Raw genomic sequence first — 27,089 nt, 5'->3', positions numbered from 1 at the left:
ACAGATTTACCTATTGCCACATATATATGACTTTATTGTGCCAGAATTATATGATTTCCCATTTCTCTATAGAAGATTCATCAGACCTATCAGAGATTTTACTGTAGAAAAAGTGATCATAATTTACTGAGATCCAGATGACTAACATAAAACATATTTTCTGAATTTAACTGAGAAGTATTTACATTGTTTCCTTAGTTGTATCAAAGTTTGCTGACTCTTGATTATTGAAGCCATAGATAAAATATACAGGGATACTTCAAACTTAATGACACAGATCTCTGAATCTATGTCCAAAATCAGGACTTCTCTTCACATGAGATAATATTTTGTGTTGGACGAAATGTGTGTAAACTGAACAAGAACAACCGACAGATATTATTGCTACTTTCCATCCTCCATCTAAATTATGCATTTTAGTAAATTTTCATATAATATTTAAATATTGTTGTAATATATGCATTGGTTCGTTTCTGAGCTTTTGATTCTGTTTTATTGATCTGTGTGTCTGTTTTTATTCCAATATAATACTGTTTTGATTACTATAATTTTATAATATAGTTTGAAATCAGGAAGTGTGATGCCTTCTGTTTTGTTCTTCTTTCTCAAGATTGCTTTGACTTTTCAGAGTCTTTCATGACTACATAAAAAATTTAACAACTTTTTTTTCTATTTCTGTAAAAACGTACCACTGGGATGAAGTGAGAGAGTGGCATGGACTTATATATACTACCAAATGTAAAATAGATAGCTAGTGGGAAGTAGCCACATAGCACAGGGAGATCAGCTCAGTGCTATGTGAGCACCTAGAGGGGTGGGATAGGGACGTTGGGAAGGAGACTCAAGAGGTAGGAGATATGGGGATATATGTATATGTATATGTATAGCTGATTCACTTTGTTATAAAGCAGAAACTAACACACCATTGTAAATTATACTCCAATAAACATGTTAAAAAAAAAAAAAACACTGGAATTTTGATAGAGATCACATTTAATCTGTAGATCACCTTGGGTAGTATGGAAATGTTCACAATATTAATTTTTCCAATCCAAGAACTCAGGAATTCTTTTCATTTTTTTGTGTCATTTTCAATTTCTTTGATCAACACCTCATAGTTTTCAGTGTCCAAGACTTTTGTCTCCTTGGGTAAATTTATTCTTAGGTATTTTATTGTTTTAGATACTATGCAAAATAGGATTGCTTTTGTGGTTTCTCTGTCAAATAGTTCATTGTTATTGTATAGAAACCCAAATTATTTTTTTATGTTGATTTTGCATCCTGCAAGTTTACCTAATCCATTTATCAGTTCTAACAGTTTTAGTGGAGTCTTTAGGGGTTTTTCGATATGAGATCATGTCATCTGCAAACAGTGACAATTTTACCTCTTCCTTTCTGATTTGGATGCCTTTTACTTTTCTTTCTTGCCTAACTGCTGTAGCTAGGACTTCCAGTACTATGTTGAATAGAAGTTATGAGAGTAGGCCTTCTTGTCTTGTTCTAATCACCACATTTTTTACAGCAATCTTTCAGTGAAATTCTGCAGAGCACACTGCTTTTCTACTTCTTTTATACTAACAATATATACTGCTTCATCTCTACTAAAGTTAAGATAACCTAAACATGAGTGGGTCAAGAGAAGATACACAAAACATATCATTAAGTGAAGTGACACTTAAGGCTATGAAAATGATTCTTTAAACACCTAACAAGAAAAAAAGATATTCATTACATTTTGAGAAAGTTGAAGGTTTGACTCTATTTGATACTACTTTTTAAATAATAACATTATTACCACTTGATTAGATCTTCTGCAGAAGTTCCAGTGCTTGTTTTCCATTAGCAGTTTTCTCATTCCTATTTTTCTCCTTGAAGCTGTTTGCATATTCCACAGTCTCATTTGTTATGTTTATGTTTCTTACCATATCTAATTGAATAGAATAGGATGATGTGGCTCATTCTATGCACAGCGTGGTCTCTGCAGGCATGCTTTTTAACACATTTTAATATCCTAAAAGAAAACCCTATTACTGCAAGATAACTTTCAGATTAAAAAGGAAACTTTCCAGTCTATTGCATTACCTTGTTTGCAATCCCAGGGGTCATGAAACAGAGACACTTAGAGTCTAATACAATCACCTGTAAAGTAAGCATAATGAACTTTGTATCATAGATAATACATTTCCAGAAGAGTCTTTTACTTTCTTCTGGTCATGTAGATATGCTATGTGCTGTTATCATATTCATCTTATTCACTTTCATATTGTGGACGCAGGAAAGGAGAGATGGAGATACTCTTTGGAAGCTATAAATGGATTTTAACAAAGCTCAATAAATAAGTGGAGACTAAGTCAGCAAGTCAAATAAGACTAAGCAAGAATCAGAATTTATGGATTTACTATGTCCATTTCTAAAATCCATAGGCCAAGATGTGGGTAGAAAATGATTATTAATCAATTAGGAAATTTAATTTAAGTAAAGGGAAATAATTTCATAAGGTATCATAAATGCTAATGACTAATTTAATGGCATAAAATGCAGTAACCAAGTCTTCATAATTTCAAGTTTAAATAGGAAAACTTGAAGCCAAATAATTGACAAGAAAATATTGCCTATTCATTTGGGGAGCTTTAAACTTCATGCTGTATGTGTGTTTATCTGGCTTGTAGTGGTTATTCCAAGACTCCACTGTGAGTAGCTGGAGTACATGAAAAGGCTTTTGTTTAGGTATACACAAGCAAGAGGATAGCACAGAAAAGTGTAAATAGGTAAAGAAAAGATATATTTAAAGGTAAGAGGAAGTGAGAAAACATGGAATCAAAGGGTTAATAAAGATCTCTGTCACCAAAAAGAGCATCTAGATACATGAGGATCTATTAATATACTATGTCCCTGCTTCTACCCTGGCTCATTTTGTAGGCTGTATTTTCAGAACTCAAGTTTAAAGTGAATCTTGATTTCAAGTGAACTATCTGCCAACGTTATTTGAGAAAATAGAAACAGGACTTCTATTCACTTATTTAGCTGTAATGATCTTAATTGGAAAACATTTCCCAGTAAAAAGATTGTCTTGTGAGAAACAGTCCTTTGGCTGTACAACCTTGAAATGTCGCATACTGTAGTTTTGTTTCATTTGATGTAGTCAGATACGAGGCTTTCTAGTATCTTTCATTTCTAAGATCTCTCTAGCTGCACCTAGGGTTATATTTATACTAATGTAAGCCCAGCAAATGAATAAAGGATTGTTTCTCAGATTTTAGCACATACCAGAATTACCTGGAAAACTTGTAAAAATACAGATTGTTAGGTCTCACTTTCAGAGTTTCTGAATCACTAAGTCTGGGGTGGAGCCTAAGAATTTGCATTTATAATAATGTCCCAAGTGGTGCTGATGCTTCTGGTCTGGAGATTACCTTCTGTGGATTAGTTCTATAAGCCATAGTATAAATATTGCTAGCATACTAATTTTGAAAAAGATACTAACACTTTAGATCCAATTAGTTGGCCTTGATTCATATAGCTTTATGCATTTGTACATTACATGGCACTTCTACTATTTGTTAATATATATTATATGATATAAATTGTTTAAACTGAGCACAGACATATTTGTACTTTCAGGAGAACAAGCATGAGATATACTATAAATCAATAATTTGAGTATGACTCCCAATTTATGTGCATATTTTATGTCATTTTACAAAACTTTCATTATTTGAAGACATACAGACACCTGCAAATAGAATCCAATTGTTTAAGGTAACATATAATTCTGCATAAGTTTGACATACTGAAAAATTGTAACATATTACATTGCCATTTGCAGCTTAATAGCATTATCAGAAAAACAATATGGACCCTTAGGCCACCAGAATACTTCATAAAAGCGACATTTTCACACGATAAATAGGGCAATTAATATAAGTTAGAAAATAAATGAAACATACCATGGTAAGCTATGCTGCAAGATAAAAATCAATATTATGACTAGTATTCTTCCTGTGGAGATATTAATGTTGTGACCATAGTTTTAAATGAAGTTGTAGCTGACACATACAGTAAATTTTTGCAATGAATAAAGTATCAAGACACTAAAATATGTTACAAACTTAGGCTTTATAAAACTGTACATTTCTTTATAAGCTATTGTTCAAATTTTACTTTTTCTTTTAATTTCCATCCAGACTGGATGTTTACACTTGTATTTCTTTTCTTAAAAAAAAATGGTATTACTTAGCTTTTCTAATTTTCCCCTAAACATTATGTTAAAGATAAGATGAGTCAAGGGAACAATATGACCTAAATAACTGGTTAACTTCAAAGAGACAGCAATAAATTAAAATTGACATTGGAAATTTCTAATTATGTTTTCTATGATTCTTAAATTATTAATTTAGTTAATAACACTCCCTGTTCAAGATAAGCTGAGGTGGAGTTAGAGAAATTAAGCAATTAGGTTTGTAGCACGATGTACAAGCACACACATACAGTAAATTTCTGCAATAAATAAAATAACAAGACACTAAAATATATTACAATCTTAGGCTTTGTAAGCCTGTACATTTCTTTATGAGTTATTGCTCAAATTTTACTGTTTCTTATTTTTCTCTTCTAAGAGTGAAATAAGTCAGTTATAAGTTCTTTTAAAATCTTGGTGTCTCTGCTTTTAATGTGTTACTAATTTATTAAAAATTACTATGACAATATATTTGAACCATTTCTAAGTATTGTTTTGTATTTGTTTACAGTGTTTTCTCTGTAATTATTATATGTTAATATATGCTTTTTCCTATGATGATTTTTCTTCTTTAATAATTTACCTGAACTATTTTTTACACCAAAAGATGTTTAACTTATCTATCCTTTCCTGGAGTTTTCTAAAAGTTGAAGTATAGTTGATTTACACTGTTGTGTTAGTTTCTGATGTACAACAAAGTGATTCAGTTACACTTTAGTAACCATAAGTTTGTTTTCTATGTCTGTGGGTCTGTTTCTGTTTTGTAAATAAGTTCATTTGTATCATATTTTAGATTTCACATATAAGTGACATCATATGGTATTTGTCTTTCTCTTTCTGACTTACTTCACTTAGTATGGTGATCTCTATGTCGATCCATGTTGCTGTGAATGGCAGTATTTAATTCTTTTATGGCTGAGTAATATTCCATTGTGTGTGTGTACATATATATACATGCCACATCTTCTTTATCCACTTATATGTCAATGGGCATTTAGGTTGATGCTTTCCTGGATCTTATTTGTTATTGTTGAGTATATTGTTGAATAGTATTTTAGATTTGCCATTCTTAATCCAACTGTAAATTTATCATTACCATTTAAAATTAATAGATTTGTTATCATATTTTATTAAGTATTTGCTACGCATGCTTTCTTTGATCACTTTTGTTTCAGCAACACTTTCAGAGGAGATGTATATTTGTATGAGTATGCCAAAAAATATTTTCATATACTTCTTTAGGTCTTGAAAGATATATATCTTATTTTCCCTAAGAATTGAAGCTGGTATTTTAATGACTTGTGGAAACTATTTTTGAATGTAGAAGTTTTTAAAAATCTATTGTCATTTTTCATAAACAGTTCTAAATTTTCTTTTTATTTGCCTGTAGTATTTTCTCATTTGCTTTGTCTTTCAGTTCTTTGTAATGTTTGTTTAAATTTTTTCATACTTATTTTCCTTTATGTATTTTTTTAAGTACACATATCTTTCTTAATTTAAGAGAAATTCCAGATAATACCTGTTTGAATATTACCTTTTCATCATTTCCTATATGTTTTACTTCTAGAATTGGTATGAAATGTGTACTTGAAGCTTAATTTACTGAATGCACTCTACGGTATAGCTCACTTGTTGATGTATTTTATGATTTTCATTTTTATTTATATATTTTTCATATTCATATGTTTCCTATTTATACTGTTTGTTTTGTTCATAAGCTCCTGTCTTTAGTCATGGATGTAATTATTTTCTTTAGTTTTGAATGACTTAAACACACTTATAAACTGCCCTTATAAAATTGTATTATAATTGTAATTGTCTCAGGAATGAATTCTTTATTGACTTTGTTGGAATTAATAACAGGTTTTTTTGTTTTATTTTTCTTAAAATTTTAGCTTGCAAATTTATCTTTTCTGGTAGTTTCTTTTTTTTCCCCACTCTCCCTCTACCTATTCCTCTGTTTTTGGTGACTTTGTAAGCAGCTTTTGGCAGGAAAAAGCTTTTTTGGTCAGGAACTCTCTGCCAGAGGCCCTTTGTCTTGTCACTAAACTTAAACCAGGCACCCACATGCTCTACTCATCTATGACCCTGTCACACCTTTCAGTTCTTTTGATCACACAATACTTTGCCTAACTTCTTGTTTTTTTCCATAGATCAAAGGAGTAGAAATAAAGAATAATCAATTAACAGAAGACCAGATCTCTTCCCTAGCTTCCCCTTCAGTCATCTCATGAACAAACTGTGTGAACAAGATAGCATCTAAAGAAAGATCATGAGGAGTTGACAAGCCGGCACACATGACTGCACATGGTAGGGGACGGTGACAACTCTGACACTCTATCTCAATGATAACTGAAATTACTTCCCTGTTTCCCTTTAAAAGCGTTCATGGCTGAGCAGAATTTTCGGAGGTGGTTTTGGGAGGACTCTGAATCCACCGTCTCCCCAGATTGCCAGCACTCTGATTAAAGGCATCTTTCCTTTCTATCAACATTTGTGAGTATTGATTTTGTATGCAGCGAGCAGTGGCACCTGATTCTATAACAACTTCATTCTTAGTCTTCCTTTCTCTCTGCCCTTCCTATCAAGTCTTAAGGAGAAAAATATTCATATATTGGTAAGTTAATTGTAATATCATGTAGGGCTATTGCATATTTATTCCACAAGCCAGTGCTCTGTTATCCCATTGTGTGGGGCTGTGCACAATCTGGTCACAAGTAGAAAGGAACAGTCTCAAGTAGTGGGCACATTTTGTAAATCTTTGGCCCAGGTGATAAACTGGGTCCACTCCTCAGCCACACACACAAGCATTAAATTCTCTTCCCTTCACAGGAGTTAAACTTCCAGACACCATTGTCTACTTCCTATTCTGGCTTCTACCTCCACAATCTGCTTTATCTGTTTGTTTCATTTAAGGTCCACAGAGAGAGTTTTCTTTATATTTTATAGCTGCTGTTATGCGTGGATTTCTGCATAAATTATTCACTATTATTTTGACCAGAATTACAGATATATATATATATCTATATATATATACATATATACATATAAATGTCCTTTTTTAAGACCATAATTTTCTCTTTTGAATTGAGGGTGCAGAGTATACATATTATATGAAGGAGGAGTTTAACCTCTCTAATGCTTTCTTTATATCTTTATTTCAGTGCCATGCTTATCATAGAATAATGTAAAGGGTATTCAGTGACTATCAAAACGTGTAATGATGTCAGATATACTTTCTTAAAGACTACTAGAATTGCAAATTTATTCTAATATTAAGTCACTTGATTTGTGAAATCTGACTCCATTTAAGAAATATCTTTTCTAATATATCTGTTTTCACCATATGCACAGAATGTCCCCAGTAGTTTGGGTCATACGCAATATTTTGAGAACTGGCTATATCCCATATAATGTGTCCTTGGACCTATAGACTCACCAGCTATATGGTTTCTAACAGAAGCTATTCTAATGACATTCAATGACATTAAGTGTACTTAATAGTGAAGTGTATCTGTTGCCGCTTGAAAATACACTATTGTTTAAAGGAAAAATAAATCTTTTAAACTGCCATACACATTCTTGGATATGTTTCACGTGGCTACATCCACCACCACTCTTTTATTTTTAATTTTTATACAATTCCCAAAGATTACTCCCCATTCACAGTTACCATAAAACAGTGGCCACATGATCCCAATCCTTACACTTTTATATTTTAGATAAATTAGATGTTAATGTTAGTGTGTATTTATTATACCTTAGTTTATATATACTATATATATATATAACATATATATATATATTTATTACAGATTTCTTCTTACAAGAATTCTGCACATTCTATAAGGTTTTTAAATAGGTTTACAGAAGGGACTTCCCTGGAGGTCCAGTGGTTAAGACTCCATGCTTCCAATGCAGGGGATGTGGGTTCGATCCCTGGTCAGGGAACCAAGATCCCACATGCCATACATACAGCCAAATTAATTAATTAATTAATTAAAAGTTTATAGAAATAATCATGTCATGTAACCAGGATCTTTGTCAAGAAGTGTTTGATATAACAGTCTGATTGCACACACTTTTTTTGAGAACTGCCAACGTGAAGAATAAGAAATCTTAACAGAAAGAAAAAAAAAAAAAAGGTGGAGTGCTTCAATGCAAAGAGAATATCTGAATAGGGTCTACAAGAAATTCTTTTGTAATGCTGCTACCTAGAGGTTGGAATATTAATCAAAGTTAAATATTAATTCTGTTTCTTACCTCTACATCTGGAACTCGGTTTAGTTGTTTTTTTTTAAGTAATGCTATATTCACAAGCCTTATTAACATTAATTGTTCTTTTAATTTTTTACCTGGCTTGTCAGAAATTGTGATCTCAAAACTATGACTTTTCTAGTTGCCATTTCTATGAACAAAGACCACGAAAATTTGAGAGTACAGCAAAAGAAAATTACTTTAAAATATCTGCTATAGCTTAAAACAACGACCAATTAAAACAATCTCTTTTTACTCATTATTTCAATGCTTAAATATCTGAACTTAATGCACTCTATTTATAATTTGTTCATCTTAAACTATTTCATATGCAGTATTTTCCATGAAAATGCCCACCTTTGAAAATAAACAATTTACTTATAATAAAGCTTTAATTCCATAAATTTGAATAAATTAATACAGGTGAAGATTTGCCTTTTTATTTGGCGGCCCAGTACACTGGCATACTCCCTAGGTAGGCTGTGCTTGCTCTGACTCTCGCAGTCTCTATGTCAATGTGTCCTGCCACCATCTACTGAGGCACTCACACCAGCATCCCTATGAACATCTTAGACGACCCACATCCCTTTCTCCTCCACCTCCTATGGCTACTCGATTACTAGATCACATACTCTGCTCTCTAAATGTATTTAAAATCCATCCCTCATGTCCACCCGCTTTCTGTAATAATCTCCCAAATGGGGAACGTTTTAAAATTTCTCCTGCTTCAGATTCATTGACCCCGTGAGTCACAAGTGATTCTTCAAACATTTTCAGATCAATAATACTACTTACATCAGTAAACATCTTGAAGGGCTGTTCCATTTTCTTCTGAATAAAATTTATCTTTATATTAAGGTCATCCTGATTCTGTCCCAGTGGCCTCTCCTGCTTCATTCCTTACCATATATTTATATAGTATACACTTTTCGTAATGCTTATTATGTATCAGGTACTGTTCTAAATGTTTTCCAAAGACCTACCCTTTGTAGGCACTGCTATTATTTCCATGTAGACAGCAGAGGAAGCACAGAGCAAGAAAGTAACTTGGCCACAATCACACAGTTACTAAGTGGCAGAGCCTGCATTGGAACCCAGCTTCTCCGCCTCTGGAATCTGCCATTGATCTCTTTCCCCCTGCCTCTGTTCTGCCTCATGAAAAAATTAGCCATACTGGAAAATCATAATTGTATGATTTATGTTTTCTTTTTCCTAGGTATCTTCAAATAGTCGGTACTTTCTCTTTAGAATGTGTGCGTGTGTGTGTGTCTGTGTTTCTGTGTACAAAGTGTACGTTTTTCTCACATTATATGAGAAAATAATATTTATTTTATGCAAACTCAAATAAGACTTCTCTGAGCCTTTAAATCTTAAATTCTTCTCTTATTCCTTTTTCTTTGACTTCCCACAGTAAACAAGATATCAAGTGCACGTGTATTTAACATAAAAAAAGAAAAGAAAAACGTTTACACTCTCACTTTTTTTAATGGGAGGCAAACATTTATTTGATAAATATTTCATAGTGTAATAGACAAAAATTAATACCTTCAATAAAACACACACACCTAGGAAGTAAACAGTGGTAGCGCCGTTATTTTAGACCATGGTCCTCAGTGCTTTAGCTGATGATGGAAGTCAGCTGTGATGGGCCAGCCAGGTTTGGAGGGCTGCTCCAACCAGAGTAGCTTTGCTTCCACTGATTTTATATATTGGGCTTCTGAGTAAAGCTTTTGTTTGAAGAAAGTGTACTAATGATATTAAAACCAAAACTCTGAAATCCACTGTCTAAGATATAGTATTATGGACCCAGAAAAAGGTTTATATAGTGACATTATATTATTTTTTCTTCCAGTTTTATTAGGATATAACTAACATATAGCACTGTGTATATTTAAGGTATATAGCATAGTGATTTGACTTACACATATCATGAAATGGGCACCACTGTAAGGTTAGTGAACATCCATCATTTCAGTACATACAAAATTAAAGAAGTAGAAAAAATTATTTTTCCATTGTGATGAGAAATCTTAAGATTTACTCTCTTAACTTTCATGTATAACATAAAGCTGTGTTATTATATCTATCATGTTGTGCATTGCATCCCTAGTACTTGTCAATATTTATCGTGTACTAGAAATTAGTACCTTTTGACCACCTTCATCCAGTTCCCCCTCCCCCCACAACAAGCCTCTGATAACCACAAATTTGGACCCTTTTACTATGAGTTTGCTTGTTTGTTTTTGAAGTATAATTGACCTATAGCACTAGTTCTTGGTATAACATAGTGATTTGATATTTCTATACATTTCAAAATGATCACTAAGATAAGTCTAGTAATCATCTGTCACCAAAGATATTACATAGTTATTGACAAAATTCTCCACACTGTACATTTTATACTTGTGACTCGTATTTTGTAACTGGAACTTTGTGCCTCTCAATCTCCCTCACCTATTTCTTTCCTCCCCCGCACCCCTCCCATCTGGCAACACCTGTTTATTCTCTGCATCTTTAACTCTGTTTCTCTTCTTTTAAGTTTGTTCATTTGTTTTGATTTTAGGTTCCACATATAAGTGATAGCAAACAGTATTTGTTTTTCTGTTTGTCTTATTTCACTAAGCATAATACCGTCTAGGTCCATCCAAGTTGTTTCAAATGACAAAAGTTCATTCTTATTAATGGCTGAGTAGTATTTCATTGTATATATACATCTTCTTTACCCATTCATCTATTGATGGACACTTAGGTTGCTTTCAAACATTGGCTATTGTAAATATTGCTGCAATGAACATAGGGGTGTATATATCTTTTTGAATTAGCATTTTTGTTTTCTTTGATAAATATCCAGGAGTGGATGTGCTGGATCATATAGTCATTCTGTTTTTTTAAATTTTGTGGGGAATCTCCATATCGTTTTCAATAGTGTCTGAACCAATTTACACTGCCACAAAGAGTGCCCAAGGGTTCCCTTTTTCCACATCCTCACCAACACTGATTATTTGTTGTCTTTTAGTTGATAGCCATTCTGACAGGTGCTAGGAGATAGTTCATTGTGGTTTTGATATTCATTCCCTAATGATTAGTGATGTGGAGCATCTTTTCCTGTGCCTGTTGGCCATCTGTATGTCTTCTTTAGAAAATGTCTATTTGGGTCCTCTGCCCATTTTTAACATTGTTTTTATGTTGAGTTGCATGACTTATTTGTATATTTTGGATATTAACCCTTTATTGGATGCATCATTTGCAAACATCCTCTTCTATTCAGTAAGTGGACTTTCCATTTTGTTGATAGTTCCCTTCAATGTGCAAAAGCTTTTCAGTTTGATGTAGTCCCATTTGTTTATTTCTGCTTTTGTTTCCTTTGCTAAGGAGAGAGATGCATAAAAGTATTGTTGAGACAGACATCAAAGAGTGAACTGCTTATGTTTTCTTATAGAAATTTTATGGTTTCAGGTCTTTCATTTAAGTCTCTGATCCAATTTGAGTTTTTTTTTTTTTCTTTTTTTTTTAATATGGTGTGAGAAAGTAGTTCAGTTTGATTCTTTTGCATGTTGCTGTCCAGTTTTCTCAACACCATCTATTGAAGAGGCTGTCTTTTCCCCATTGTATATTCTTGCCCCCTTTGTCATAGATTAATTGTCCATATATATGTGGGTGCATATCTGCACTCTCTATTCTGTTCCATTGATCTATGTGTCTGTTTGTGTCAGTAACATACTGTTTTGATTACTGTAGCTTTGTAGTATAGTTTGAAATCTGGGAGTGTGATACTTCCAGCTTTGTTATTCTTTCTCAAGATTGTTTTAGATATTCAGGGTCTATTGTGATACTGTACAAACTTTAGAAATATTTATTATAGTTTTGTGAAAAACACCATGGTGTTTGGGTAGGATTGCATGAAATCTGTAGATTGCCTTGGGTAGTATGGTCATTTTAACAATATTAATTCTTCCAATCCATGAGCACAGCATATCCTCCAATCCATTTGTTTTGTCTTCAATTTCTTTCATCTGTGTCTCAGAGTTTTCTGAGTACAGGAATTTTACATCCTTAGTTAGATTTATTCCTAAGTATTTTATTCTTTTTGATGTGATATTAAATGGGATTATTTTCTTAATTTCTCTTTCTGATACTTCACTGTTAGTGTATAGAACCAACACAGATATCTGTATAGACATCATATACATCCCAGCAGCATACTCCTTTCTGGTCACCATAGCTATATGCTGTAAGGTTGCCCTCTATGTGGGCTGTGTAGGCCCTTCTACTGTGGTGGGCTGAGTATTATGTGTGCAGTAGTAAGCATAGCTGGTTCACAATCCATCCGGTTACCAGGATCTGCCTATTGCATAACTGCCATCTCCTAGTTGGAGGGGGTGGGGGGCTGGTTCCTAGCACATTTGGCTCCATGGCCCAGGGAGTCCTAGGCTGGTGTCAGCCCACTGGTGGGTGGTGCCAGGTCCCAAGGTGGCTGGCTATGGAGCCAGGGGTCCTGGAACTAGTGTTAGCCTGCTGGTGTGTGGGGATATTTTCCGACATGGCTGGTTGTGGGATCTGGTGGGGTCTAGTAGCTGGTGCTGCCACATATGTAGGTGGGGTTGGGGCCTAGTAGGTCACAGGGCTAGTGCTCACCCACTAGTGGATATGCTTTCTGTGGTCTTTGGCTGTAGGGCCTAAGGGGCCTCAAAGTTGGGTTTGGATTACTGGTGGGCCAAGTTGGGACCCTGGGGATCCTGAAGAGCTGGTGCTGACCCACTGATTTGCAGTGCCACGTCCTGAGGTCTCTAGTGTCAGGGTTCTGGAAGTCACAGTGTTTGTGTCAGCCCACTGGTGGGTGGAGCTGAGTCCTGGGCCCCTTGTGGTTGAAGTCAGGTCCCATGGCTTCTGGATGCTTAGGAGATCCTACAGCAGCTGATCTGCTCATGCATGGGGCTATGTCCAACCTGGATAGCTGATTGGTTTTTCAGGAGGGGGTCCCAGGACTGGTATTGAATAGTTGGTGTGTACAGGCAGGTCCTGATACTAACAGCCAGAGGGAGGATTCCAAAATGGCGCTTGTCAACATCAGTGTCCTTGTGGTAGCATGAGATCCCAAAAGTGTCTGCCACCAATGTCTATGTCCCCCAAGTGAGTCCTAGTATTCTGTCTTTCTGGGAGGCTCTCCAAGTTAGCAAGTGGATTTGACCCAAGCTCCTTTTAAATTACTGATTCTACCCTAGATCCTAGAACATGTGAAATTTTGTGTATTCCTTTTAAGAGTAGAGTCTCTATTTCCTATAGCCCTTTGACTCTCCCAACAGTGATCTCCATTGACCTTCAAACCAAATGTTCTGGAGCTTGTTTTCCTGGTGCAGGACACCTGAGCTGAGGAGCTCAATATGGGGCTTAGACCTCTCACTTCTTGGAAACAACCTCTGTAATTTTATTTATTCTACACTTTTTTGGGTCACCCACCAGGGTGTGTGGGTCTTGACTCTATTGTATCTCCAACTCTCCTATCCATCTTGTTGTGATTTCTTCTTTACATCTTTAGTTGTAAATCTTTTTTGCTGATCTTCAGGTCATTCTCATTGATAGTTGCTCTGTATATAATTGTAAACTTGGTGTGCCCGTGGAAGGAGGTGAGCTCAGGGTTTTCCTACTTCACCATCTTTGAACAATACTATTTTTATCCCCATGGACACTACTAGTTCTAGCCATACATCCCTTATGCATAGTTCTCAAAAAGAAGCAAAGGCTACATTCTAATTACAATAATTTAAAGAGAGTTTAACGAAGGAGCTAATATAAAGTGTGCACAAAGTCAAGAGAAATCACATGCAATAATGCATAGACTACTACTATTCTTTCTTAAAAGGGTTGGAGAAGAGAACAGTTAATGGAACCAGAAAACAGGAGCATGTGGAGAAGGCCACTGTGCATGGAGCAGTAACTTTTAGTGGCAGGATGCTTCAAGCCTAGGGCCACCCTACAAGGAGTGAACTAGGGAAATAAACACGCTAATCACCACCTCCTTTCTCCCTACAGTTTTCTCCTAGGGCTCTCATTAATGGAATCCACCTGGAATCCAAGAGGCAGGAAGGCTCATTGATCTCTTTCATACAGGGGAATCTCCTTGGGCAGAGAGCAGAATGGGAATGAAGGGTAAAACCAAAGGAGCAAGATGAAGATTCCCAGCACATATCCTTCACAGGAGAGAATGACAGTTCTCAATCCTTAGGGGCTCAATGTAAACATCTAAAGAGACCCCTCTATATCAAGGATTAAAAAGATTAAGTCTGTTTAAGATTGACTGTTTAAGCAGAGTTGAATATTTTAAAAGTTAATGTGAAAAATGTTAAGCTTTGTTGCTGTAAAAAGCTAATCCATTTTAGGATTAGACAGACAACTCAAACTTATGCTAAATAATTGACTGCTGGTTTGACTCCTTTAACATTTTTTGCTATTTGTTGTGTTTGGTCAGGAAACATAAGATTACAGATCTACACTTCCATTATGTTCCAATCTGTATATCACAGAATATGAAAATCCATCAGCACTGATATTTTTATGTCAATCACTAAATAAACTGTAATGTGTCAAAGTAATGTGTAGTGTAGTTTTGTCGATAAGATACACAAAGCAACTACCTGGTTATTTTTAGCAACCTAGTATTATGGATGTCATTTTATCTCATTTATAGATGCTTACAGTAGCCAAAGGGAGATAAGTTAATGATGTTTTGGTGAATTAAAGCAAATTAAATGAAAATAAAAGATCGCAGCTGGAAAAGAATACTTATTATTGGTACACGCACTGGCCCCTGTGTTCATGTTATAAGTACTGACATTTTACACATACTTGTAATATCTGTACTCTTCTTTTGGAATGGATTATTAAAAGTGACTATGCATGCTAATGAAGGGAAAAAAGAAAGGATACTACTATGAAGAGCTTATAATGATATATAGTTTGATATAACCAATATAAGCTATAAGGGTGTTTCTATTTCTGACATTATGTGAATCTAGATATCCTGCATGGTAATCTTGCATTCAGAAAACTAAGTATGCAGGATAAAATTTTATATGTAGAGCTGAGTGGGTAAAAACTAAGGGACTCTCAGAAAATAAATGCAAATTTAAATTGCTGGTCTTGAGACCTAAGAAAGCAGTTAATTTTTTGCTTCAAGGCTGGTTTTAAAAACTGGTGACATCAGTTTCTGTTTCCACTGCCACCTGGCATACAAAGGACAGGAGAAAAACCTAGGGATTTCACCCTAAGTAGGAGTCCAATAGGAGTCTACATAGAAGTGTTTCTATTCTTAGTGAATGAGAGAACTAGGGATAAACCTACTCCTGAGAAGGTGAAACTAAGAAATTAGTTGACTTGAATTTGGCTCTGTGGGGATGAAAAACATTCTCCCTTGAGAAATTACAAACACAGACTAGATCTCATGCAGTTTTGCAGCTCAAATTCACACAATTTGTTTGAGAAAACTTTGCAAGAGTATAATAAATGTTATCCTGTGTTGGAGGAGCCGATCAAATCATGGCTTGCGCTATTACAAATAAAAACCACGTTCAAAACCAGGCCTATTCCCAAAGATAAAAGAATATGAGCTCAAAGTCAACAATGACCAAATGCAGATAAAATATAGCACTGTGAGTAACAGAAAGTAGAACAAAGAATAAAATGAGATTGGCAAAGATTTACATACAGGAAGCATAAATCACTGACAGTAAAGTAAATATGTTTTTAAAAGCAACAGATAGGTGTTAAAATATGTGTAAGGAACAAGAGGTGTAAAAATAAGCAAACTGGTCCAAAAAGGTATTAAAGAGATCATTCAGAAATAAAAAAACATCTTAATCAAAAAATATTCAAGATAATATTTAAACAGTGGGAAAAAAACTTAAGGAATTGTGACATATGTAATGATTATCTAGAGTGTAGTGAAGAGGCAGTCAGTGCTGGGTGTGGTCATTCAAAAGAAAGTAGAAGACATAGGAAACAGAGTGACAGTTCTCACATACATCAAATTGCAAATATGAAAAGAAATGAGTGCTCACAGCTTAAAATTTGCCAAAGTCAGTGAAAGATACTCATACTCAGTGACTGCAATTAAAGAAAGTACATTTTAAAAAATGTAACCAGACTTATCTTACTGAGAGTACAGAACACCAAATACAAACATAAGATCTTAAAAATCAGAGAGTTTCACTTAAAAAAAAAAAGTAAAAACAAAACAAAAGCAGAACAAAAATCTATGAATAGGTTGTTGATTAACATTACACATCTCAACAACAGAAAAAAATAAAAGTAAGATAGAGAACAAAAAATTTGAAAATATTTTAAAGAATATAAAAAAATGAGAAATAAACATACTAAGAGGCTGCTTGCATAAGATAGCTAAAATTAATCCAGATAAATCAGTAATCACAGTTAATGCAAGAGGGTTAAACTCTCTAATCAAAAGACAAAGGTTGTCAGAATATTAAGAAAAACTCATAAAATGAAGTTATATGTTGCTTAGTTCAGATACATTTTGAATATAAGGACATAGAATGTTTTTTCAGTAGTTTTAACTTGTTATTGATGTACCCAAAGAAGATGAAGAACAAGGACGGCTCACAGGTGAATTGCCTTATAGAAGACAGGGGAATAATCAACTCAAATATCTGGAATTAGTCTGATGGAGCAGAGAAAGTCTGCTTATGTGTTTCTCAAATTTGCAAGGTTTTAGTATCAGAGATGAACTACCAGAAATGTATGAAAAATGAATATTAAAGTCTGCATTACAGATAAATTATGTAAGTATTTAAAAATTATTTAATTGTACATTCCCAACAAAAGGATAAATGATTAGAAAGCAATAATGAGATGAATGAGAGGTTTTTTTCTTATTTATTATTGTATTTATTTACTTACTATTTGACCACATTGTCTATACTAGAAAAGCCTCTGGAAAAGAAAATAGTTAAATATCAATTGGAATTGATCCTGAAATTAAAAAAAAAAAAAAAAAAAAAAAAAAAAAAACCTCACCAAAAGTCCTCATAATAGGCAGAACAATGGCCCCTCAAAGATGTTCACTTCCTAATCCCCAAATCTGTGACTGTATTTAGGTTATAGAACAAAGTGGAACTAAGGTTGCAGATGGAATTAAGCTTGTAAATCAGCTGAATTTAAGGTAGGGAGTTGGCAGAGGTTATTTCAGTGGGCTCAATAAAATCACAAGTGTCCCTAAAAGTGGAAGAGCAAGACAGAAAAGCCAGAGGAGATGTCACAGTGGAATAAAGGTCACAGTGATGCTATTTGAAAGGAATTTGACCAACTCTTTCTGGCTTTGATGATAGAGGATGTGGGACATGAGCCAAAGAAGGCAAGCACCCGCTAGAATCTGGAAAGGGAAGGAAATGATTATTCTCCACACCACTGTAAAGGAATGCATCCCTGCCAACACTTTGGTTTTAGCTGGGTGAGATTGTCAGACTTCTAACCTCCAGAACAGTAAAATAATAAAGTTGTATTGTTTTAAGCTGATATTTGTGGTGATTTGTTACAACAGTAATAAAGTTAGTATAGTTCCTAACAAGGCGATCAGATATCTTGTTCTATTATTTCTATTCTACCATCAGAAAAGCTAAGAAGAAGTTCTGAATTATGAAAGTAAATCAAACTTTATTAAACCACTGCTATGCATTTAACATTTTGCAGCAGCAATAAAAATTTAAGTATGGTCAGTTAAAATATGTTGAAAGAGTTGGAGGGAAAAGAATATGTGTACATTAAAATATTAAAGTGCATTTAGTGTTAAACTAGAATCAACAATGGCTCAGAACAATGAGAGAAGATACACAGTATAAGCTCTAACATGGAGGAGCTTGGATGTACCTGTGAGGAAGAGAGAGTGGTACCCATCTTTTGGATTAGTCTGAGTGAGAGGATTCAGCTCGAACGAGCATGCATATCGGGGGCAACCAGAGGGGAGAAAGCCACTGCGCTAGGATCTAACCATCCACAAATCTCTCTCACACACATTCTCACATTTTGCATCTATGCGAACTCTATCTCATATTCTTAAACACAATCTGTTTTTCTCCTTAACTCCTCTGGCTTTGATCAACACTACTCCACTCTGCTTGACCTGCCTTTTCACCTCTTACTCAAGTGAAGACATCAACTATTTCAAGATGCAGCTTAAGGGCCACATTTACATTTACTTTCCTGTTTTGTATGGCTGCTTTGCCTGTTTGTCATAGGTCTCAAAGCAACTTGTCTGATTTATTAATATGCCTCTCTTCTCCTACTGTCAGATCCTCAATGGTTCCTTATGGAATGATTTTTAGATGAAACATCCTTTGTATTTCAGCTCCAAACAGAGTGTGTACCTCATCATAGGTATTTTTTAAAAGTAGGGAGTAAAGTAAGCACCCTATTATTTTTTTTACAGCAACACACCAAATTTTGAGTTATCCATACATCTCAAATACATTTAAACCTCAGGAAAAAAAAAAAAAAAAACTAACTTATTTCACTTTCATCTCTCTTATTTTGGTCAGTTGAATCTTTTCTCAGCTATTTTTCACAAAAGATAGAATGTCTCTGAAATACAATTTGAGTTATGTTTTCTGCCACTCAAATCATCTGCTGCTGCTTAATTTAACTTTGATGAAAATTGAATAATCTTACTTTCACATTTAAAGAAAAATAAACTAGTTCTTCAAAATTATGGTACCTGGAAACCCTAAATAGGGCAGAAAAAAATTTTTTTTGGAATTCAGTAGGAAAAAATGTGTAATTGTAATTTTAAAAAACTATGGAAATGATTTCACAGTTGAATGTTTAATATGAGCTTAACTTCATTCCTTACTGTTTCTTCTTCCTGAAAATGTTGGCATACTCTGAAAAAAAGAATATTTTGTGTAAATTAGAAAAGGGAGTGGCAGAAGTACCATTTGGCAGATTTGCATCACATTTCAGTGAGTATTGAATTTGTTGGAAATGGGTTTTAGAGGGAGAAAATTATAATAATGCCTAAATTCAAATTCCTGTAAGTACTACTAAGAAATAAGCAAAAATATAATGGACAAATTTTCTTTAGAAAAAAAAAAAAATCTCTGGGCATTTCAGGGAAATAGTAGAAAAATACAATGTTTGAAAAAATGTACTGTTCCAAAAGGTACACAAGCTGAGACCAGCAGAAAACAAGTAATCTTAATATGTTTAAGAATTTCTGTTTTTCTTTCTCTCCAGACAGTTGCATTAAAAATATATATTGGTGCAATAATATTTTGTTGAAACTTTCCTCAATTTCTTATTGTCTCTTTTGCAGTAACATTTTTCCTGTCATAATGTTTCTGGGGAACAAAGAAAAGGAAATTATGTGCTTGGGAAATGTTCAATGTAAAAGCAACATAAGTTTTTTCTGCCTAAGTAATGAATTTTCAATATGATTTAAATTTTCTCCAGAGCAAAGTAGAAAAAATTGTGCAGTCTCTCCTTTCCATGTTTATCACCTCTTTATTTTTTAAAGATAAAGAACAAGTTATAATGGCTATTAAAATAATTATTTCAGCAAATTAGATTGCATATTTATTGTAACAAATCCTGGCTTTTATATTAAAAATCAAATTATTCATCTTGATACCAACAGACTGAACATAGACTAGACATTAACTTCATGTGAATTCTATTAATTTTTTTCATTAAAAACCAACAGATATCAAGAATACTTTCATATCAATTTGAGCATTAGGAGAAAAAAATCAATTTTCCTACAATGATGAATATTTTTTGTTTATAGTGGACGGTTGTATGGCTCCTAAAATAGGACAGTATTGTGTTAGACAGCAAGGATGTGGCAATTTTGGTGGATTAATTGATTAGCTGTGACTTGGGTTTGCCCTCTTTGTAGGAGAGGATGAGGATTTTCTACTTATGAGAGGAAGAATAAAACAGATTTTTGATGATCAGAAGGAGATTCACTGTCTCTTCACCAATCGTTTTATCCTTTTCCTGGGCATGGAGCTAAGCCTCATTTCCAACTCTCCCTTTTAGTTAGTTGTCACCATGTGGTTGAATTGTAGCCAATGGAATGTGAGAAGCTATAAGTACCACTTCCAGGCCCCTTCCATGATTTGATGCAAAAAAGAAAATTCAGAAAAATCTTGGAAGCAACATATTGAAATTAGCAATGCCACAAATGGAAGAAGTCTTATTCCTGAATGAGCACTTGGAAAGGAAAACCTTCCTGATATGAACTGTGCTACCCTACTGAGATGTGGGTTCTTATCTTGTAATTAAACTAATACAAAGATATATGTGCTATAGAAGAACACACTTTTGTGTAGCTACTTTATGATAAGCAGTTCTCCAGATAGGGATAAAAAGATGAATAGAGTGCTTAAGTGTTATGCAATAAACATAGACTCTAAAATTAAAGTTGGTATATATTTTGATCCTACTAACTACTATTTATGGCCCTTAGTTACTTAAAATTAAGGACAATCATCTGTGAATTGTTAACAGTAGTAACTTCTTTGGGGGAGTGTTTTGCAGATGAAAGAACACTTGTAAATTTGCTAATATACTGTCCATACAAAGAAAGTGCTCAAAATTCTGGTTCCAAATGTAATAAGGTACGGTTACTATTCAGAGAGCTCTCAATTCAGTGTGTTTAGGGTTTCAGTTGTCTTATATTGGTTTGATCTATAGTAAAGCACAAGAAGATGTTTATTGTACAGATAAGAAAATGTGAAATAACAATGTATCATCATTATTATTACTTTTTGCTGTACCTGTTATATGCTATATGTTTATCTTTTGGTTTCATGACTTTAGTCTTTTGGATTCTTTTTTCCCTTTTTTTCTCCTTTTCTCAAAGTGATCCCCTGTAGGACAACCTCTTGACACTGTAACACTGTGATTTAATATCTAGAACAACTCCCAGGAAAAAGTCCTCATAGCTTAAGGCTACAATCTGAACAACTCATATTTCTTAAACTACCCTGGAAAGCTATATCTCATGCCCAGCTATGGGACTTAACATTGGAAAAAATGTAAGTCACACTGTTGAAAACATGACCCAGCATTTGTCTATTAAGGTTTTTGAAGTAAAATAAAAGTTTTCTCTTATATCTGTGTTACAGAAGTATCATCTTTTGGTAACTAAGTAAATATTCCAATAGTTGAAATAAGAAAATTGTTTAGCTTGTAAGTGACAAAATTAAATGAGATTTCAAATGGAGAGAGATAAAGACTTGACTACTATTTATGTTATGTATAATCTCTCCATGCTCACTTTAGAATATCGACGTCTCTCCTCCCTTAATAAAAGACCAAGATTGAAAACTCCCAACAAAAGAGTTCAGTATGTTTATTTTTCCAACATGTTAGGGATGAAATGAGCTGCCACACTTCTAGTTTATATATGATAGATCTAGTTAAGAGTATACAAAGAAGTCATATTTGGAGAAAAGATTTTGCTATTTGGGAAAGAGATGCTAGTTTGCATATTGCAGAGGTGAAGGGACGTGATTCTCATGTGATTCAGACTCCCACATAGTGGAGACTTTTGCTGCCTCCTGTTGAAGCCTGCAAACTCAAGGCAGAGTCCTCCAGGGAAACACAGAAAACAGAGGGAAACAAAGGACTTCTTGAGTGACTGTACTTTTAATCTTTGGAGAGCATTCAGTCTAGGTGGAAGGAACACACACCTGGAATAAGAGGGAAGGGAATTCCATGGTGAATATGGAGCCACTTAGTGGTGATTAGGATTCTATTCATGTTTCCAATTCTTGCCCCTTATAGTATTTCTATTACCTACCACAAACATCCTTTTGGATGACATACAAATGTCTGAAAAACAAAAATAACCCTTCCTGGATTTTTCTATATTTATTTTCAGACCTTGGAAAGACAAGATAATTACCTGGTGATGTTCCGTGACCTGCAAAGCTGTCTGTGGCTCTTTCTTCATATTCTGTGGTCAACTTTCTGTGAGTAAATATTTTACCCCTTCAATATAGCTAAACAATTCAAAACTGTATAAAGTAATCTGATGTACAATGAACGTTTTTATTTCTTTTATTCAGGGATTAGTGTATTATTTTGTCCATTTATGGAATACATAGTTATAGAGCACTAGAAATTCACCAGTTACTGTTCTAAGCCCTGGAAACAACTCAGATCTGATGATAGGGGGGTGAGATTGTCAAGAAATTCTCACCAATAAATAGAAACACATGGTTTTAAAGAGTGATAACAATATTTTGAATGAAATAAAATGGGTGGCATAGGAGAGTGACTTGGGGGGTGGAGAGTTTTCTTAAATAGAATAGTATTAAAAGAGTCTGGAAAAGGAGATGTTTAATTAGATCAAAATGTGGAAAAACAGATAGATATATAACCTTCCTTGTACAAACTAAATTTAGCAGAGGAAAAAACAAGCTCAAAGAATTAAGGTAAAGAGAATTCTGGAAAACCATGAAAGCGAAAAGGAAAGAATCCTGAAGTATGAAAGCAGGTGAGTCTAGGGATGTAGAAAGAGGTGTGAGTTTGAAGGGGTTAGTCATTTATTCTCAGTGTGATGTCAAGACTCTGGACAGGAAGGTGGATACTCACTGAGACCTTTTGAAATACACTTGGCTGTTCCTCTGTGGGCAAGAGTTGAAACAGGGGAACCAGTTAGGTGGCAATTATAGACATTTAGAGAAGAAGAAAGAGTATCTTGGACTAGGGTGGTGGCAGAAGTAATGGGGTGAAGGATTATACTTTGGAGATAAGATCAATAACATTGCAATTAACTTGGATCAGGAGAGATCAGAGAAATGAAATAGTTAAGGGTGGCTGCTAAGTTTTGGGTTTGACCATTTCCTGTTACTGAGAAGGCTGGAGAAGCTTATAGTAAGGAGGTGGGAGATGTTTAGTTTGAGATGTTTTATGGAAATCTAAGTGAAAATTAAAGTTGTTATACTATTTAGTATGTCTGTATGAATCTAGAGCTCTAGCCCAGTTAAGGAAGGAGGGTATGAAATGATTTGGCAGTATGTTGATGGAATTGTCATCAAGGACCTGAGTGGGTTTACTGGAGAAAAACTGCAGATTGAATGTTGGGGAAAGATAGAAAAATGGATAAGAGAAGAGACTGAGACCTAGAATGTCTTTCAGAGGAAGAAATTCCAGCAAAGGATGCTGAGGAGGCTTGTCCAGTGTGGGAGAGGAAAAGAATGGAGTGTGACATAATGTAATTCAAGATACAATATATTTCAAAAAGGGACTGATTAACTATGAATGATAATAAGGAGCAATAAATCATTGAAGTGCATCATAGGAAAAAGTACAAACATTGAAGAAAGTGTCTACTTTTTTACAAAAATATATTTTGAAAAATATTACATGCAGAATGTACCAATAACAAAAATTATGTTGGAAAACACTTTTTCTCAGTGAGTCGTCGTTTTAGGGCCTGGATGAAAACGGTTTATACCCTAAAGTTATAAATAAAATGAGCCCCATGAAATCTGTCTTTTTGCAGCTTTTATTGAGGATACTTAAAAAAATTACTTAGTATATTTCAGATTTTTAGACTGTATTGTATCAATGCACCTATAACATTAAATGGTAGTATGCTAATTATATGAACGAGTAACATTTCTAGACTGTAGGAAATCTGAATTAATCATTCTTTCTCTGGTTTTTCTCTCCCTCCTTCTCTCTCTTTCCCCTCTCACTCCCTAAAGAGTGGAAATAAACCAATGGAATTGTAATTCTTTTTTTTTTTTTTATACATTTATTTATTTATTTATTTATTTTGGGCTGTGTTGAGTCTTCGTTTCTGCGTGAGGGCTTTCTCTAGTTGCGGCAAGCGGGGGCCACTCTTCATCGCGGTGCACGGGCCTTTCACTGTCGTGGCCTCTCATTGCGGGGCACAGGCTCCAGATGCGCAGGCTCAGTAGTTGTGGCTCATGGGCTTAATTGCTCCACGGCATGTGGGATCTTCCCAGACCAGGGCTCGAACCCGTGTCCCCTGCATTGGCAGGCAGATTCTCAACCACTGTGCCACCAGGGAAGCTCCAGAATTGTAATTCTTGATTAAATTAATAGCTTTAAACATTTCCCTTAATTTTGTCCATGAGAAATGTTATTTCTTTTTCTTTTAAATTCATTTCTACATTTTAAAAAAATGTGAAAATTCTAACAGTAAGTTGTATCTTGAATTGCCCTTTGTTTTAAAGAGACAATTTATAAGGTTTTTTTTGTGTGTGTGTGTGTGTGTGTGTATCTGTGTGTCTCTGAAATAGAGAGAAAGTGGTAGAGAGAAAACATTGTAGTTTATTGCATGATTTAGTTTGCCTGGGACTATATCCCAACTGTCATATGCTAGTTATATAATATTACTTAACCTTTGTGTACATCACATTCCTTACCTGTAAAATAAGTAACACGATAGCGCTCACACTCATAATGTCATCTTCAAGATTAAATGTGTTATGACATTTGAGCTCTTAGAAAGAGTATCTGGCATGTTAGAGTAATCAATAAATACTGGTATTATCATTTTATTGTTATTGTTCTTTGTCTACATAGAGTGAAAATGTATTAGATAATATATATTTTGTATATATTAAGTATAATACATTTAGTGCATATTCTTGAGGAAATCAATTAAAAGATAGTATTATTAATTATTTAAAATATTTTTAGAATTTCATTAAATTTAAATGGATATTTCATGAATTATATATGCACTCCATGTAAAATCTCCATATATAAATTTTTTATCAATTTATTCAACTTATATTAAAAATATTAGTCTCCAAATTTTATCAGTAATTTTTCTGTATAGACAAACTTTTTGAAATGAAAATTAGACAAAATAACCCTGTGAGGTATTCTATGCTGGGGCTCCATCTCTTGTATTTTGATCAGACTCACTGCGGTGCCCTGGAACTAAGGGTCCCCTTTGCAAGCTCCTCTCACTCCAGTGCTGCTTCACACCTGCCATGATTCCTGGTTCCCAATGCTCTTGTTCCCCATTTTTCTGGGTATTCTCTTGCTTGTTTTATGATTCCAATCCTTCTTCATCTTCACATTTCTCCATAAAATGACCTTGTATATTTATAGTTTATATACTCCAAAGCCAATTTTGCCAAGGAAAGTTAAAATTTTCCTAATGATTAATAGAAGATAATATTTTTACCAAGGACCAAATGGACCAATAAACAAAATAAATGAGGTTACTTTTATCACTTATAGAAGTTTCTCAGAATTAATTTGACACCTGATTAAAGACTCAGAAGAGCCAGTATTTTTACCCAAGAGTAAGGGTAAAAATCCTGTTATATTAATGCTAATTGATCAGTTGGAAATGCAAAATAAGCTGGATCAGATTAACTCTAGGTGGTGCAGTCCCTTAACAAAGAAACATTTACATTGTTCAAATGATCAACACAGTCAAATTAACTGCACTTAGTTTTCTAGTTCAATGATTTGATTAAGCTTACACCAACAGTCCATTTTCACAAACTGCTATGGCCATTACTTTTATATGTTGACAGTATTACTTAACTTTGCCTGATAGACATAATGGGAGTGCCATGTTTCTTTACTATCATTTCATTGAAAATTGCATCTCTTTTTTTCTTATTACTTTTAATAAGAAATTCACTCAAGCATTCATTATTAGTAAAAATACATATGAGTGATTGAAATATATGCTTGCTAAGAATGGGCACTGGTCATTCAATACCTGTGTGATAAAATCTAATGTTAGGGCAGATGACTGTAGTCTTCTCTGGCCAGGTTAGATCACTTTATTCAAACTGATGTCAGTTCTCAGTGAAATCTCCATGGAATTATCAATAGTGATTTTACAAAACCTTTTTTTTACAATATGATGTCATAATTTTTCAATAATAGAAGAAATAATATACACTAATAAATAAAATTTTTTAATTAAAAACTGTGCAAAATGTCTAGGCCCTTTAAAAAGTTCTGTTTTCCTAATAAATGCAAAAAGAAGACAAAATTTTTATAATATAGACTGAAATGGAGTCAACGTGAGTAGTTAAGCAAGTAAAATCAGAGAGAAAAAAAAAGTGTTAAAAAATCTTAGTAGAAAATGATGGAAACAAAAAGAGCCAGAAAGCTTGAGAGTATTAAGCATGATTGGCTATAAATAAATGATAAAACTAGTTTTACTTTTTTTCTGCCTTTGAAACAAGTAACAAATATTATGTTTGAATATTTGTTATTCAATTGCTTAAACAAGTTTTAAACTAGAATTATCTTTAAAGTCCTGTAGAGCTTGAAATTATATGAGCATTATATTTATATCATATTCTATTTTATCATTTATTTTAGTCATAGAAACTGTGTAAAATGTTGAACTATCAGGCCAACTCGTGTCTCTAAGTATTAAATAAATATTTTTGAATGTGTAAATGAATCGATGTATTTATCACTTCCATTCCTGTAAGGTAATACGTATTATTTTCTTGGTAATGGCAGTGAAGATTAAGGTTAACTATTTTCTATCCCAGTGCCAATGTTTCCTGCCCACCACCTGCAGATGTTCATTAGCAAAACCTAGGTTTGCATGCTGAGC

At 34.0% G+C, this 27,089-nt stretch overlaps 1 long non-coding RNA gene across 1 annotated transcript in view; it reads left to right on the top strand.

Annotated features, from left to right (window-relative positions):
* Window positions 1-445: 445 nt before the first annotated feature.
* LOC309666668 overlaps window positions 446-27,089 on the top strand; it is a 28,760-nt gene continuing 2,116 nt past the window's right edge. The window contains exon 1 of the long non-coding RNA XR_014267223.1: window positions 446-13,755. This is a non-coding gene — a long non-coding RNA (uncharacterized lncRNA). The remainder of the gene's footprint in view (window positions 13,756-27,089) is intronic.

This window comes from Balaenoptera physalus, assembly GCF_965194825.1.
Source record: "Balaenoptera physalus genome assembly, chromosome: 9".
NCBI classification, from domain to species: Eukaryota; Metazoa; Chordata; class Mammalia; order Artiodactyla; family Balaenopteridae; genus Balaenoptera; species Balaenoptera physalus.
This window is presented reverse-complemented; position numbering and strand designations above follow the sequence as displayed.